Source organism: Mus pahari, chromosome 19 (genome assembly GCF_900095145.1).
Source record: "Mus pahari chromosome 19, PAHARI_EIJ_v1.1, whole genome shotgun sequence".
In the NCBI taxonomy this organism is placed as follows: Eukaryota; Metazoa; Chordata; class Mammalia; order Rodentia; family Muridae; genus Mus; species Mus pahari.
In genome coordinates this window covers 48,887,049-48,904,438 of record NC_034608.1, presented here as the reverse complement: position 1 = coordinate 48,904,438, position 17,390 = coordinate 48,887,049, and positions in this window count along the sequence as shown.

Here is a 17,390-nt window from a genome sequence, read left to right as displayed (position 1 = left end):
AAGTAGAGGGGCTGGATTTTGAACCTACGCAGTCTTGAACACAGAAGCTAGGCTATGTCAGACTGCCAGTATTTAGGAAGATGCTAATGTGACTGCATTTGCCCCCCCCCCCTGCTTTCTAAGCAAGGAAAATGACCACATCATCATTCATCCATGTGTTTACCCAGTGCTTGTTTGATGCTGCGCTGAGTGGACAATCAGTGATCAAGATTGACTGGTTTTTGCTCTTGGATTATCATCCAAGCTTGGCTCTGGATATTTTGTCTTCCTCCCCTCCCCTCCCCTCCCCTCCCCTTCCCTCTGCTCCTCCCCTTCCATTCCCTCTGCTCCTCCCCTTCCATTCCCTCTGCTCCTCTCTTCTCTTTTCTTATTATTTCTCTTTTTACTCTACTTACCCTACCACCACCCCATTCCTTCCTTCTGGGAATGCTTACCATATAGACTAGTTTGCCTTCAAAGTCTTGTTCTCCCTGTTTCTTCTTCTTTCACAGCAGTTCTAGACATGCGTTATCACTTAGGAAAAGACTTGATGGCAGGTTGAAGTCAGTCACATGGAAATCCTATGAAAGCGTAGTCAAAGGTAGTTTCAGTTCATCCAACTGCCGAGATAGAAATAAGGGTTTCAGAAAGAAAAATTCACATGAAAGATTCAAACTGAAAAGTGAGATGATTTGACTCACCTTTAAAAGGAGGTATAGGAGTGCTGGATTGCAGGTAGATTGCAGAGGGACAAGCATAGAGACACTACACTTTTGATGACCAGAAGACTGATGTGGAGTGGAAGTGAGCAAAGATGGGCACATCCCCCTTCGGAGGCTTCGGAGGCTTCTGCATGGGAATGTCAGGGAGATAGGGTTAAAGGTATTTTGGGAGAGAGGTCTGAGCCTAGCACGTAACTGGGAGATCAGCACCTTGATGAAATTGAAACCCATGTGGCTGGATGGGACTAACAACCTGCAAAGCAGAGTGAGACAAGAGGCTGAAGGAATGACTCTCTAGCCACCAACATTAGGAGGAAGTGTCACCAAAGGAAGCCTATGAGACACACAACATTGACTTTGATATTCTGCAGGCAATGCAAAGAAGATATGCCAAAGGGAGTTTACCCCTTTGGAATTAAGAGTCTTAGTTCAAAGGTCTTTAGTCACGCAGTTGCTTATCATTTGGATCTGATACTGGCTGCTGCTGCCACTGTGGCTGAACTTACTCATGAGTCTATAGCCGGCAGTCAGTGGGGGTAGGTGGTCTAGGGCGATTTTGGCTTGCTTGGTTCAGGTCAGTTTCAAGCGGTCCCTCATGTTCCAAGGCTCATGATTAAGGCAAGAGGTAAAGTCTGCGAGGCTGAGAACAAGAAAGGGAATGAATGCATGGGCAGCTACAGTCCTAGAACAGGACTGGAATGCTTGCTCTACTCCCTAGCTGAACTGGCCAAAGATCGTCCCAAGNCTAAGCCTATTCATGGCATCAGAAGTAAGTAGAATGTATATTTTTATGAGAATAGGTAGCACATTGTCAAAGGCACGACTAGAGAGAAGGGCAAATAAATGGCAAATGATATGTATTACACTACTCCTATGCATATCCTTGCCAATTTAGCTCCAGGTTCTATCATCAGGACATTCCTCTTGAAGGCTGGCAACCTGTTTCTGGATTATAATATACTTCCCTACCTATTTGGGCGATTCCCATCTCCTTCATCGTCTTTTGAAACCNTTCCTACCTGTGCTGGTCACCTCTCTCTTAATGTTCATCTACCCTTGCAGGTAGAACCTTGGATAACACATTAAAGCACTTAAGCAAGGGACTGGCATGTAACAACTGTTCAATAAATGGCCACCATCACCATTACNCCCCTTCAAGTTACAAGGCATCTGAACATGCTCTCTAATTATTTTTAAGCAGTGTTCTTGTCAAACTCAGCTGCAATCTCCTTAATGAGAAGTCGATGTCTTCAGCATCTCTCTATTCTAACAGTCGGAGGCACATAATGAGGACTCAATGAAATCCTGTTAATTATTAAGAGCTGATTTAAAGTCTAAGTAGATCCTTATAGCCTGGAGATTAGTAAATACTTAAAATGTCTCCCGGCTACATAAGTCTGGAAATGTTAGGAAAAGTTCGCCTCTTGGCAAGAATAGTGAAAAGAGTTTTTCTCTTCAAGAATATGATATGAGCCCTTTTCATCATTTTTGTAACACTTTTTTTATTTGTTAGAAGGGAGACTTGTTCAACTCAGATATTAGTAGGTTTAAAGACCCATGACTGTCTATTGTCTCATTCATTTAGCACTGTGCTTGGGATACTAGGGTGGGGCTTGCTCTTGCAGCTCAAATTGGAAGAGACCAAAGAAAACCCAGNTTCTCTCAAAATTAAAGCGATCAGCAGTGACCAAAATAAAAGCAAACAGAAAAATAATGGTAAAACATGAGCCAGTATTTTTCTTTAATTAGGGTAGCATCAACACCTTGACTGTATTTTGGGTTCTGTCTTCTGTTGAATCGTGGACTCTATTACCTGCATATCAGATACATAACAATTTAGAAGACTATATAGTAGTATTGCTGGTGAATGGGAGGGTCGTAGAGACCAAGTATAGTAATTATAATAGTCACTGAACTTTTTCCATAGACTCAAAATATTCTGCCTCTTTAAGATATTAAATTTGGCATATAAGACAGGACAGTCTTGGATTTTAACACACTTTAAGACATCGAATCAGAACCAAACTCTCTTGCTTGCATAAACTCTAAGTGAAATCCCTTATTTTCAAACACACAAGTCCTTCTATTGTCTTCGTTTTGAGCACAGTCTCCCAGATACAAATATTTGGGTTAATTTTTTTTTTTTCTTTGTGGAATCCAGTCTGGAACAAAACCAGAATGCAAAGTGAAGGAATCAGAACGCTTGGCAAATTAAGGCATTTTTCATTTTCTAGCTATTTTGATTTTGACTCTTCCTTTCATTTTCTGAAAGCCTCTGGATCTCTCTCTGTGTGGGGGTCCACATTTCTGTTTACTGGACACGAGAACCTTCTGAGTACAGATTTTCGTTAGAAATGTTTGGCTTCTATAGGACAACACTTGGAGATCCCTTTAGATGCCACAATAAAAACAGTGTGTTAGAGTAGTTTAAAATAGCACAGCATGCTTTGCAGTTAATCAGTTCAGCTATCCCTTTAGCTGCATTAGCCCACTTCCATTGCTACAGTTCGAACTTGAAAGTTATATCCTGACACTAAGACAGATTGTCCCTCTGCATCTTGAGCTCTCCTCATGGCTTCCTCTTTCAATTCATTCTTCTTGCTGCCAAATTAATCTCCCTCGAGTAATAGGTTCATCATTATCAGAGCTTGCTTTGAAACATGCAATTAATTCAATTCAACCTCAAGAATAAAGGTGAAGAAAAAAAAAAAAAAAGAACCTTAGCATTATATGTAAGCCCCCTCAGAGTCTGGCTCTGGAGAGTTTTTCAAAGACTTGTGTGTCAAAAGCCTGGTCCCTAGCTGGGAGTGCTTTGGGGGAGCAGTAGACTCTACTGAAGCAGAACCCAATGATAGGAAGTGTGCTTTGAAGGATATAGTTTGTCTCTCTATCCTGCACCCCCCCCCTTCTCTCTTTCTCTCCCCCCTACCCCTGTGAGGAGAGTAGCTTTGCTCTGACAGATTCTCATCACCATGATGGTCACCCTCAGCCCAGTGTAATTGGAGCAAGCATGGTGAACCAAACCCTTTTTAAATGCCAAGCCAAACTCTTCCCTCCCCCTACTCCTTTTCTGACACATTGTCATGTGACCAGAACATTCCCCCACTTAATTACCTCACTCTGCCTTCTTTGTGTTTCCTTTACTTTCCTCGATTTTTGACAACTCTTCAGACAGCAGCCCGGGTCTTCTGGCTCTTCTCAATATATCGATTGTGTTTTCTCATTTGAGAGAGAGAGAGAGAGGATGATCTTTCTCAGAGATCCCGTGAGCCCAACATTGCTAACTCCTCTCTGCACACCCTGATGCTTCAGCTCGGTCCACATTCTCATTAACAACCCCTTCTCATGGGTGGGGAAGGTATCAGTGTCAGGTCCATACCCAGGACAGGTTCCCAGTTCTCCTTTAGCAGAGGTCTGATGGTTTATTGCGTTGCTGCATCTAGTGGAGACAACTTAATGTTCCCATCCCCACTGGGGTCTAACCAAAGTCTCTGTCTGCCCCCTGCATCCCAGCTTCATGCCGGATCATACAGAGAAAGTTTTAAGAAGCAACAGCAAACTTCTCTGTTGTTTACACTGTGTCATTTTCCCATGTCATTCCTTGGAGCAAAGGAAAGTCATTTTTCTGAGGGTTTGGGGGAAGAAGAAAAACCTTTTACTTTGCAGGTTCTATTTAGAATGGTCTTCCTAAAAATTACCACACCAGAAATATACATTATATTTTTGAAGATACATTGGGTCTTTTCTCCTGGAATTCCTACCATACAGAAACTAGGCTCTCTAACACCTTCCCATATAACATTTATGATTTATTTTTCTTACTAAGTTTGTTTCTACTCTCTACTTTGGTTTGCATTGCTTCTATTGAACTTTCTTCCTTTTCTCTGATTCTTCTTTTGGTTGTGTGTACTCACTCCTTATGGTTCCCCAGCCAATATGCTCTATGCTCTACAGTGGTGGTTCTCAACCTTCCTAATACGGTGACCCTTTAATGCAGCCCTTTACGTTGTAGTGACCTCCCCCCATAAAACTATTTTTGCTACACTTAACTGTAATTTTGCTACTTTCATGAATCACAATGTAAATATCCACATTTTTTTGATGGCCATAGATAGTAAAAGGCACATTAAGCCCCCCAAAAGGATCATGGACCAAAGGTAGAAGCACTGTTCTAAAAGTTATATTTATTATTTTCCTTAAAAATATTATTGTGTGTGCATAATGTGTGTGTGTGTGTGCATCCACGGGTCAGAAACAACTTTGTGAAGTTGGCCTCTCTTTCCACCTGTATGTGGCTTGTGAGGATCCAACTCAAGTAGTCATGATAGTATGACAAACACTTTTATCCCTTGAACCATCTTGCTAGCTCCAAAAGTGTAGCCAAGATTGGCCTCAAACTTATGATGCCTGCCTCTGTTCTTTCAGCATATCTTACCAGAATGTAAACACCAGCACAGCTTGCTATTTTTAACAAAAGGTTTCGTTTATGCTTGTTTTTTTTGATGGTAATAAGAGCATCTCACATGTGAGATCTCAACAGTTTTAGAAGTATACAAAATAATAGTGCTAAGGACACTCTGATCTATGGTAGGTCTATAGAGGGAATTCATCTTATCCAACTGACCCCATGCTATGTCTATTGAACAGCAAGCCCTCATTTTCTCCTCCACATAGTCCCTAGAAATCCATACTTCACTTTCTGATTTTGGGTATTCCACAGCATTAGATGTATTGTGCAAGTGTGATCACTGAGTATTATTTGTCTTTCTGTAACTAGCTTGTTTCCCTTGGCACAATGACCCCCAATGCAGACTTCCCCTTAAAACTTTTCTGTATCGTTTCTGTTTGATGTGTACTGCTTGTACACATCAATGTAGTTCTGCATGATATTTCAGTACACACTTAATATTATACAGGTTGTAATGCTGTGTCTCCCTTTCTAAGGCTGGAGACCATGCCATAGTGAGATTCTTGGTGTGTCTGTTTCTCTTATCTCTTCAGCTGCTGATGGCTCACTTCCCCATCTTCCCTATCGTGGGTACTGTTGTAGTCAATAATAAACCAAATATTTCTTGAGATCTATATTTCAATTTTTTGTTGAAAGACCCAGAAAGAGGTATTTGTTAGACAACATGCTGTTGTCCTCGTCCTCATTTTCTGAGGAACTGACATATTTTTGTCTTTTTGTTTGTTTCTCGTGGATTGTTTGTTTTTCTCGTTGGCTTGAACATTTTTCTTTTTACAAACACAGCGTGATCTAATTTTGTATATTATACTTTTTGGAGTGTATTTCCAGTATTTTAATGGTTACCTGTACATGTATTTGTGTGTGTGTGTGTGTGTCTGTCTGTCTGTCTGATTGTCTGCTTGTCTGTGTGTGCGTGTATGCGCTGTGTGTGCGCACACGCATGTGAATTAGAAACCAAACTTAAATGTTGTTCTTTTATCTTTGAGACAAGGTATTTCACTGCTCTTGAGTTTTGTTAGGCTACCTGTCCAGGACGTCCCAGAAACCCATCTGTTTCTGTCTCCCCGCATCATAGCATTTGTTCTTGTGATTATTATCTGTTTTATTTCCTTGATGAGGTGCTGGGGCTCTAACTCACGTCCCCATATTTTCAAGACAAATGCCCTCCAGACCGACCTTTCTTCTTAGTCCTTGAGTGTTTCCCTCTCTCGGTTGAAATTCTTCACCTGTTCTGTCTGTTTCCACTATTTTTGTAACATTTGATATTTTAACAAGTTTCTCCACACGTTGTACTATATGGTCATTTGTAGATCTGATTCTATTAGTTATCTCAGACGTTAGAGTGTCATATTTTTAAAACTCTTTTATTGTACTCCAGGTAGAAGATATAACACATTATGTTCTAAAGATGGTATTATTACCTACCCCAACCCTCTAAAAACGTACTCAGAAGCTCATTGTGTCACGCCAATTTCATCTGGATCAGAGCCCGATTGTGATTCTCATTAATTGCAGTTCCTTTTCCCATTTCAAGAGATAACACCTGTCTTGAAATATCACATGCCTTTTCCTTTTGTGCCGCTCTACTGTTGAAGGTTGTGTCTCTCTGAATCAGCCCCAAGACTCCTCAGATTCCCAGTTGTCATAAAAATGTCCTGCAGGAGAAAACCAGCAGGAGATGGAAATTGGCACCATGTTGGAGGTTTCTTCATGTTCCAATCTGTCATGCCCACTCTACACAGCTGTTAAAACCTACCAGGGCTTCTCTCTCTCCTCAAATAATCTATCTAATTTGACAAGCCAATTTTTTGTTCAGAATTTGATTTGGTGAATTCATCTCACCCCCAGGGAGAGTGGTTATTGAAAAAATAGCTGTATATATGTGCTTAACTGGGAATGCCTTTTCCCTCTGTAGAATTTATATTTTTAACTTCTTCATATTCACAGCTCTCCTGAAGTTTCTCTGGGTGTTTTTGTTGGAGTAGTGGTGTTTTAGAATCTTACATTTTAATTAGAAATGGAATTACTTTAAAAATATATGCTCTTTTTGTGTATGAGTGCTTCGTCTTCATCTGTGTATGTACACCCTGTTTATGTATGATGCTCCCAGAATCCAAGTGTTCAGGATCCCCTGAGTGAGTTATATGGATGCTAGGAACCAAATCCCTGCTCTCTTCCAGAACAGCAAGTGATCTTAACTGCTGAGCCATCTCGCCAGCATTTTTCTTAATAACTTTGGAAATCATCAGAAACTAAAGTTGACAGATATTCTAGAATATTCTAGAATAGGCACTAACCTATGCTTACGTTCTTGTCTACTGACATTGGAAGGAACACTTAAAGCCTGGTAGGTACAGCTTTGGCAACTCTGAGGATTAGTTTCTTAAAGCTGAATTTCTTAAACCTTGGGCCAGCAAACCAGTGATGCTCAACAAGCCATCTTGATATAACAGCTGTAGCTATGGCTAAGTTTCAATGTGATTGACAGCAGATGCAGCAAAGAATAGCTTGCTATGTTTCAATGACCCACCAAGTCCTCATGAAACACAGAGGCAGTGTCTTAGGGTGGTTTCCATTGCTATAAAGAGACACCATGACCACGCTTATTAAGGACAACATTTAACTGGGGCTTGTTTGCAGGTTCAAAAGTTCAATGCTTTATCATCAAGGCAGCGTGGCAGCATTCAGGAAGACATGGCACTGGAGAAGGAGCTTAGAGTTCTACCTTTTGTTCCATGGGGAACCAGGACAAGCCTAGCATCCTCAGGCAGCTATCAGGAAGCTCCCTTCCACATTGGGTGGAGCTTCAATGGCTACCAACACAGTGATGCACTTCTTCCAACAAGGCCATACCCCCTAATAGTGCCACTTCCCATGAGCCAAGCATATTCAAACCATCACAGGCCGCTCAGTCGATCCAGACCATAATGAAAAGAACAAAACTCTTATCTTCTTACTGATGAGCCAGTGCACAACTAAGTCAGGAAAACCAAGCTAGAGTGGGGCTGGTCCTCAAAAACACGGAGGTAAATATCACAGGAAATCACCTGAAGGGCTCATAGACTGAAGAGGAAGTGGAGTTCTGGGGAAACTTCTGCTTCTGGAACTAGATTTGGAAAGTCATTTGACTCTTAAAAAATGTATACCTAAGACTTCGATTTAAAGGAAAAACAGAAGCCTGAATAAGAAACTGCAGTAATTTCACTTTATATCATAAATATGGTAAGAATAATAGGATAAGAGGAGAGTGTCTGTGTAAGTGTGGGACTTTGTAAAATGGCTCAGATGTTTCATGCTTCAGTGACAGGGCACATGAGGGTGTCCAAAGAGGAGGTCAGTTTTAAAGAGTTAAAATTTAATTTCTAAAATACAACATTTCAGCCACAAACAACTGCCTGCTGACCCAAGGTCATGGAAAACCATTTTTCATGTGATTAAAGAACAATATCTGCAAAGAAAAAAAAAAAAGAACCACCATAATATAAATATTTGCCATCCATTTTTAATATGTAAATTCCTTTTCTTTATAAATTATGACATTTTGAATAGTGAAAGCTACAAGATTTTCTCTATTAATGTTTCTTAAAAGTCCATTTAAGGTGACATGTTTCTTTGTTTGGTTTGGTTTGGTTTTGCTTGTTTGTTTGTTTTTCAAAACAGGGATTTTCTGTGTAACAGTATTGGCTGTCCTGGAACTTGCTTTGTAAGCTAGGCTGGCCTTGAACTTATATAGATCTGTCCCACACATTCTATGCAAATTTTCTCATTTGGACCACATTTTCCAATATCCAGTGAATACTGATTCTGTAGATTGTCTACAGAAAAGAATTTCTTAGATCATTGTGCCCTGAGATTGTTCTGAAATAAAATGGTTCTGTTTAATGACAAACAGAAATTTATATATTAAGTGAAGGGTTTTGTGATAAATTTATATATTAAGTGAAGGGTTTAGTTTCACTTGGCATTCACAGACGATATTTCTACTGAGTCATCTTTTCTTTTTGTTTCCAACAAAGTGAATTTACTGATAGCCCTTAAATGTTTTCTAGGCTCTGGAACATCTAAAAGAACAGTGAGGTCACCAAAAATAACACCTGTGAGATCCTTCAGAGGACTTGAGGGTCAGCTCTCTTTCTTATGGTCAAAGACTTTGGGCCACATAGGCACTATAATGTAAATTGATATTACTGAATGCTGTGAAGCTTGTGAACTGGTCAGAGGTACCAGCCTTTAGTTAAACAGGAAGAACATGTTTATCTGATGTTATAGACTCGCTGAGAAGGGCAGACATATAGTTTACCCCCCCCCCCAAGAGAACCTTCCTAATGCACATGTCTTTCCTTGTATTTGGAATCATTTCTAAATATTAACTTGTGTTTTCTGAAATTATTTTCTAATTTTATTAGCTAGATTTGGGTGCCTGACAATATCATCTTTAAACATAGGGTGCTCTCTTAATTTCTATAAAATTAGCTGGATAGTTTTTACGAGCTACAGTTTACTCTTAGCCATTATAAATGTCAAATTTCATTAAGAGAAACACTAGACTGTCTCACTGTTGGTCTCACACACAAGACAATGCTACTCCATGACATCATCCAGGAAATTTGCAATTTAAAAACACACACACAATAAAGAATTTTCTCACCCAACAGTTGGTTCTTGAATTTCCAAATTTCTGAATGGCATTTTTGTCTTTTCTGTCCCTGATTACTCTGGCTTAAATCCGATTAATCTCAAGGTTTTAATTTACATGTTCTTTCTCAGAATTGATGTGACCTCCCCCCCACAAAGATATCCCAACAGGTTTGCCATGGGAGTCTTCTCTCACAGTAGCCTGTTCTGCTAGAATCTCGGATTTACTTAAAAGTTAACATATCTAATGCTGACTTTGCCACAAGACTGTGAGCTCTATGAAGGGTGATAGATGCTTCAGTTTTCTTTCTCACCACATTGTATTCAATGCTCAGAACAGTTTTGACACATAATACTCTATTGATTGTGATTAACGTAATGAAGCACGTATTCATTATATGTGGAATGGGAAAAAAGTCACGTTCATGGGAACAGAGTAGAGTGGTGATTAGCAGGGGCTGGGACACAAAGTTTCAGAGATGCGGAAGAAAGTAATTCTGCAGGCTTCATGTACAGCAGTGCAACTGTAAGTAACACTATTGTGCTGTGCATCTGAGATGTAGTAAGGGGGTACATCTTCAGCATGGTTGTCATACTGGGGGAACTGAAGGAGCTATGTGAGATGATGCATATGGTCTATGATCAATAGTTAACTTGGTGGGATAAATATTTGTCAATCTATATGCATACCATAACACGAGTTTTATGGCATGCCACACGGCAGTTTTTTCTCAATTGAAATATCTCCAGGAAGGAGTGAGAGGGTCATGATACTTAAAAGGTAAATAGAGTTCAAGTGTTTGGAAAAGCTGAAATTTGCAAGACTCATAATTACCCCCTTCAGCCTTTTAGAAGCACCAAATACCCACTAGAAGAAGACAGTAACCCCTGAGGAGATCTAATACCTTAGAGGAGATCTCTCTGACCTACTGAGCTGTCTGCAAGTCGTTAGAAAGCTCCAGGAAGAATGCAGTTCTCATGAATCATCGCCCATTCTAGGATAGGCTTCTTGGTGTGACACTTGCTCTTGGGAGTTAACCCTTACCCTGACTTCTGTTAGTAACCCCAAAGTACAATGTCTCATCAAGTTGGACTCTGGTAGAACTGTTACTTTGATCTGCCATAGTTTCCCCCCCCCTACTGTGAGTAGACACATGTGTTACATCTCGCCAACCAAAGCTCTCATACAGTATGACAAAAGCCCCGCCTCTCACCACCCCTGCAGCCTGAATGTGAGCGGGCGCTTCACTATGTCAATCAAAGACATGAGTAAAGAGTTCATTAGTGTGCTGGGAAAACAAAATGGGGTTCTATGATTCCCAAGTGTGGCATGAGCTTCAGATTTAAGGAGAGAAGATTTGGGGGAAGGTTAAGAGATATATAGGTTTAGGTAGACATGGTCAAGGTGTAGTTATATTGGTCATTGTCCTGGTTATAGTTATGGGAAGTGACATATGGAAGTCCTTATTTCTTGATGGTTCAATCTGATTCTCTCCGGGGGGGGGGCATTACTTCTGCCCTAGGTCTAGGGTGCATGTGACCTCAGCATCATGGATCATTACCCGCATCTTGGGAGTGGTCTGTTCTTTTCAGTTCTGCTGTTCTTGGAATCCAAAGTGACTGCAGTTTTAGGACAGTGGCTGGAAACTAGGGTCTAGTTTCCAAACATAGTACAAAGCTGGTAGTAAGATGTTTCAGCCTCAATGGGAGATGTTTTGGGTTAGGTAGAAAGACACTCCTGAGTGATTACCATGCCCACACCGTGTTAAAGGATACAGAAAATGAAGGCAGAGATGCCAGGTTTTCCTCCTGCTTTTCATTATCTTTTCGACTCTAATAAAAGCCAATGTTCCTAAGCAAAAGTAATAGGGTATGGTTGCCGTGTGAGTTAGGGTTCCATAAAGGAATAGAAGTGATAAAAACTATATATAGAAAGGGGATTATTAGAGCAGTTTACAGGCTATGGCCCAGCTAATCCAACAATGGCTGTTTACTAATGGAAAATCCACGAACCTAGTAGTTGCTGAGTTGGCAAGGTTGGATGTCTCAGCTGGTCTTCAGTAGATGCTGGAATCCTGAAGATGCAGGTTTTAATCCCAGTGAAGAAATAGACTTGTCAGCACGAGCGAGTGCCAATAGTCAAAGAGCAAAAGCTTCCAATTCCATGCCCTTTGTATAGGCTGCCAGCAGAGGGTATAGCTCAAGTTTAAGGTAGATCTTCCCACTTCAACATCTCTGGATTAAAGGTGGGTCTTCCCAGGCTGGGCAGTGGTGGTGCACACCTTTAATCCCAGCACTTGGGAGGCAGAGGCAGGCAGATTTCTGAGTTCGAGGCCAGCCTGGTCTGCAGAGTGAGTTCCAGGGCTACACAGAGAAACCCTGTCTCAAAACAAACAAACAAACAAACAAACAAACAATCATACAGCTGGGTCTTCCCATTCCAAATCATTTAATTAAACAAAATCTTATAGGTGTGCCCAGCCATTTAGAATGTTGTTAATTCTAAATGTAGTCAAGTTGACAATAAGAATCTCCATCCCAGTTGTGCACACTTAAGTATATATAAATTTTAATTTTCACTAAGCCTTAGGGGATATTTCAAAGATAGTGTGTTTAAGCGTGTCTCAATTTTATTACATAATAAGCAAAAAGGTATCTGAATTGACTGGCCCACCCAGTGGTATAGTAGTCATCTGTTTATATCCTCCTAGGCTTCAAGATAAAAGATGAATTGCTATGAAAATCTGTGAATACCAAGAAATACCTTGGTTTTTATATTTTCCCTGCAAATTAGGAAGAATTTAAACATGAAGATTGTTTAAGTGTCATGGTGTTTTTATAAATTAATTATGTGCATATAATTCTTTGGAAATATTTAGACTCCTCTTGACCTTTTCTGAGTCATTGCAAAGCATATTAGTTAACAAGAAAATTGCCATGATGAAATGAAGTCACATTTACATTACCTTCTATGGCCCTAATTCAATCAGTGGTGGTGAGTGATCTTTAAACATTGAGACCAGCCTGTGAGGTCCTTTCTCAACAGAAAGATGATGAAAGTTTTCCATTGCACTACCCTTCCATTTTCTTTACGAGTATCCATAAACCTTCAACTGCTATGGTTGTTTGGTATAGCCTGTCTATATCCCTATATACTAGGTGCTTAAACTTGCCCAGAGTACCTCCAGAATATCATTGCTAGTCAGAAAAACTAAAATACTGCTGATTTATTCTACAAAGGTGATGGTTTTCCATTGCCTTATATTACCCATGGGTGAGAGGCGTCTCTAATTGTTGCTAACAGCTGGGAAAGGTATTCCAGATAAAGCTACATAGAGTGAGTTTTAAAGGTATTTTCAGAATACTGTTAGCCATTGGAAGAGATCCCCTACCTCCTCTTCTCAGGCACACTTGACAAGATGCACATCTCAACCCCAAGATTAAGGATTTGTTCTTTCCCTACAGAAAAAAAAAAGGGGGGGTGACTATCGTGGGAGAAAAGTATGTATTACATTTATCACTGCAGCAGGGAAACGTGCTGATGGGTGGTGAAGGGCGAAAGCGCTGAGCTTTTTCCTTTCTTTTGGTTCCTCCTCTCTGGTCTTCCAACACTCATAAGCACAGACCACTTAGGGGAAGCTATTAACCATCCTATCAGCCTTAAAGTTATCTTTAGAATGAAATCTCTCTTCTTTGCATGATACGACGTGTAATTCCAAGATGAGATGCCTTTGTGAGTATGGCTTCATTCCACCAAGTCTGAACTGACATAAATCGATTCAGGGGAGACAAATGCAAAGGGCTGAACCCCTATAATGAATAATTAGCTAATCATACAATTTTTACAGCTGGAAGTTATCTAATCAAATGTCTTCGTTTTACAGATGTATATTAAGTCCTTGGCTCTACTCTGAGAACAGCCATAAAAGTTCTTGGCTGCTTCAAGAAACAATATCAATGACCTCTCATTACCTTCTGCATTAAACGCAAGCCAGTGTTGGCTGCATAGAGACCTAATAGAAGCCAGAAGTATCTGGCTTATTATATGCTACTAAATAAATGTAAGTATATATTATTATTAAGACTTATGTGCTGGTGTATGTTTTCCAGAGCCAAAATTGTTATTTTCTGGGCTGGTGTTTTCTATGGTAAAGAGAATAAAAAGGCACTTAAGAGCATCCTTCCAGATAATGCCACACTCTAAACTCCTTTAAATTTTAAGATGAACCCCTCAATTTTTCTCTTTAAAACTTTGACTAGCATGCTTAATTGTATGTCTTAACAGGAAGAGTATATTTCTGCACAGGCAGGCAGCTACACTGATCGAATCCAGCCCTTCCTATCTGCCATCTCCACAAATATCTTTCCCAACCTCTAATAATCACAATTATGTTTTCAGGTTGACCTTTTTTTTTCATTCATACCTGAAAGAGAACATGCATCATTTGTCTTTCTGTGCCAGGATTATTTCACTTAACTTCATATCCTTCAGTTGTATTAATTTTGCTGCAGTGGCAGATTGCTTCCCCCCCCCCCGCCCCCGCCAGAGGCCAAGTGGTTTTCCACTGGGTGAATGTGCCACATTTTAAGAATCCTGGAGTGGTGAACATCCATGCTGATTCTGTGTCCTACTGACCTTGTTACACAGCATTAGGACATTGGTTTCACATCTTAACATGCCACAGCTTGTTCATAAGGTCTATTAGGGACTTCCAAACTTCTAGAATATTCATACCAGGTATAAGAGTTCTTGTTTTCCTACATCCTACACTGATGCTATATCAATGTAGCTAAACAATAGTAGTTTGTCCTTGGGGCTTATGACCTCGTCAACCATGAATTTTCTTTTCCTGAGTTTTCAGAGAGTGTCTGGTTACTTCCATAACTTAGTGCCATTATTATAACAGTGAATATATCACTCCTGATTGTTTAGTACTATATATCATAGGGACTGTAGATGCGAAAGACCACAGATATTTTCCTTCTTCCACCCTACAAGGTGCCTTCTAGCATAGTGAAAGCAAATTAGGAGGGAAGAAGCTTCCAGTTAAATTCCAGCTTTCGCTCTCTGTATCTTGCAATTAAGGTGTCTTCATCAATAGGGTCTCATCATCTTAGTTCTGGTAGGCAGTCAAGAGAAATGGTAAACACTTGTAAGGTTCTCAGTATCAGTTGGGACCTCCTTGAACAACAAGGCAACAGGGAAGTATATTCGTATTCTGCTTCTGGTACTGTTTATTTTTTGAAGGTTTCACTATTACTCCTATCATCATCGTCGTCGTCGTCATCGTCGTCGTCGTGTGTGTGTGTGTGTGTGTGTGTGTGTGTGTGTGTGTGTGTGTGTGTGCACGTGTACATGAGTACTGTGTCTGTAGAGATCAGAAGAGGGCATCAGAATCCTCTGGAGCTAGAGTTATAAGAAGCAGTGAGCACCAGATTTGGAAGGATGCTGGGAATAGAACTCAGGTCCTCCCGAGAACAGCATGTGTTCCTGATTACTGATCCAAATCTCCAGTCCTGGGGTTTTGTTAAATAATCTGTAGTTTCTTGAAATAGCGTTATCCAGCCAAGCAAGCTATGTCTCTTAATGGCTAATCTTGGTTGTCAGCTAGACCACATCTGACACAAACCAAAACTCAAACGGCTAAGCGTACCTGTGCAGGGTTTTCTTGAGTGGATTATTTGTGGTGAGAAGACCCACTTTTAAGTTTGGACCACATCTTCGGGTGGCAGCCCACATAAAAGGACATGGAGGAAAGAAGCTTTTGGATTTTTTTTTTTTTTCTAAAAACTGATTGCCCTCACTCTCACTGCCAAGTTCATCTGTGCCACTGCTGAGGTATCCCTCCCTTGGTACTAGAGCCTGTATGTTTGGGAATCTCATATAGGTTGGAGACCCACAGCTCTCTCTAAAAAAAATCCTCCCATACTTCAACACTAATGGGACTGATGAGACATTAGTCTTGAGGACTGAAAACACTAGTGGATTCTTGGCCTTTCTGTTGTAAGACAGTCATTGCTGAACCACAGCCTGCGAGCCCTTCTAATAAGCCCCATATACCTATCTCTACTTTGACTTTTCCAACGCCACTACTCCCCCCCTCTGTCTTCATATCAATCACCTCTGTTCTATATTCTTTCTTACCTTGAAATATGTCTCTGATGGCTCTTTTCTAGTTTCCTGCCTTCCATAAGTACACTCCATTTTAAATCAGCAGATGTAAAGATCCCAAGATCAATAGTGAGGCTTCTCAGTGCTGATTCGTGCACAGGGGAGCTGAGGTCACTCCAGTGTAGTACACGAAGGCTCTGCTTCTGTCCTGCCCCACAAGCTGGTGGCTCTGTGCAGCTTAGAGACAGGGATGTGCTGTGGAACTGGGAAGTAGGTGAGTGTTTTGTATCAGCGCTTGAGACTGGACAGTTTTGGGTTCCTCTCCTCCTCTACCCACTCTTTGGAGACAAGTTTCTTTATGTAGCCCTGACTTGTCTTGGAGCCCTCCAACATAGATCAAGCTGGCCTCCAATTCCTGAGTGCTGGGATTAAAGGCATGCACCATTCCTCCTCCTACTTCTTCAGCTGCCTAATTACTCTGAACAGAATTTTTTGGTGTTCAGTATAAGGGGAGCAGGAGAGTAGATAGCCTTCCCTTGTTCCTGAGTCTAGAGTAAATGGTTTCAGCTTTTCCTCATTCTTCTCAAGCTGGTTGTGGCTTTGCTCACATTCAGCATTTACTGTATCATGGCCTCATCTCTCTAACTTGTTAAGGACCTGTATCATGAAGGCAAGTTAAATTTTCTTAAAGACTTTTTTTCTGAATCTATTGAGTTAATTATATGATCACTATCTTTCCTTTTACCAGATATATTATCTTTATTGATTGGCCTATATCAAGCCATATTTAGATCCTTGTGATGAACACAGTCTTATGATGGACAATATTTTTGATGTGCTGTACAATTTTGTTTCCAGGTATTTTGTTAGCATCTTGTTCCCTCAGAAACACTGATATATAGTTATCTTTTCACACATCCTTGATTGGTTTTTGATTCCAAGTAGTGCTGGTCTTATGGGTTGAATTTAATGGGCTTCCTTCTCTTTAAATTCTTCAAGAGTTTTTACCTCTGCCACTTCCATTAAAACTTCCAGTCTGCCAGGCATGGTGCCACACGCCTTTAATCCCAGCACTTGGGAGGCAGAGGCAGGCGAATTTCTGAGTTTGAGGCCAGCTTGGTCTACAGAGTGAGTTTCAGGATAGCCAGTGCTACACAGAAAAACCCTGTCTCGAAAAAAAAACAAAAGACAAACAAACAAAAAGTTCCAGTCTATGTATTTTAAGCAACAAAATATGTGTCCCTTTACTTGTATTTGAGATGCCTATAATCTCTGCCCTCCCTTGTATGCTTTTGTTTCATTACAACCAGCTGAACACACATACACACACACAATATGTATATGGTATGTGTGTGTATATATATATATATATATATATATATATATATATACATATATACATATATATATGGCATGTTCTATGTGTTTCTTCATTCAGTCCAGTGAAGATCAACACCAGCTGCTTGTAGCAAGA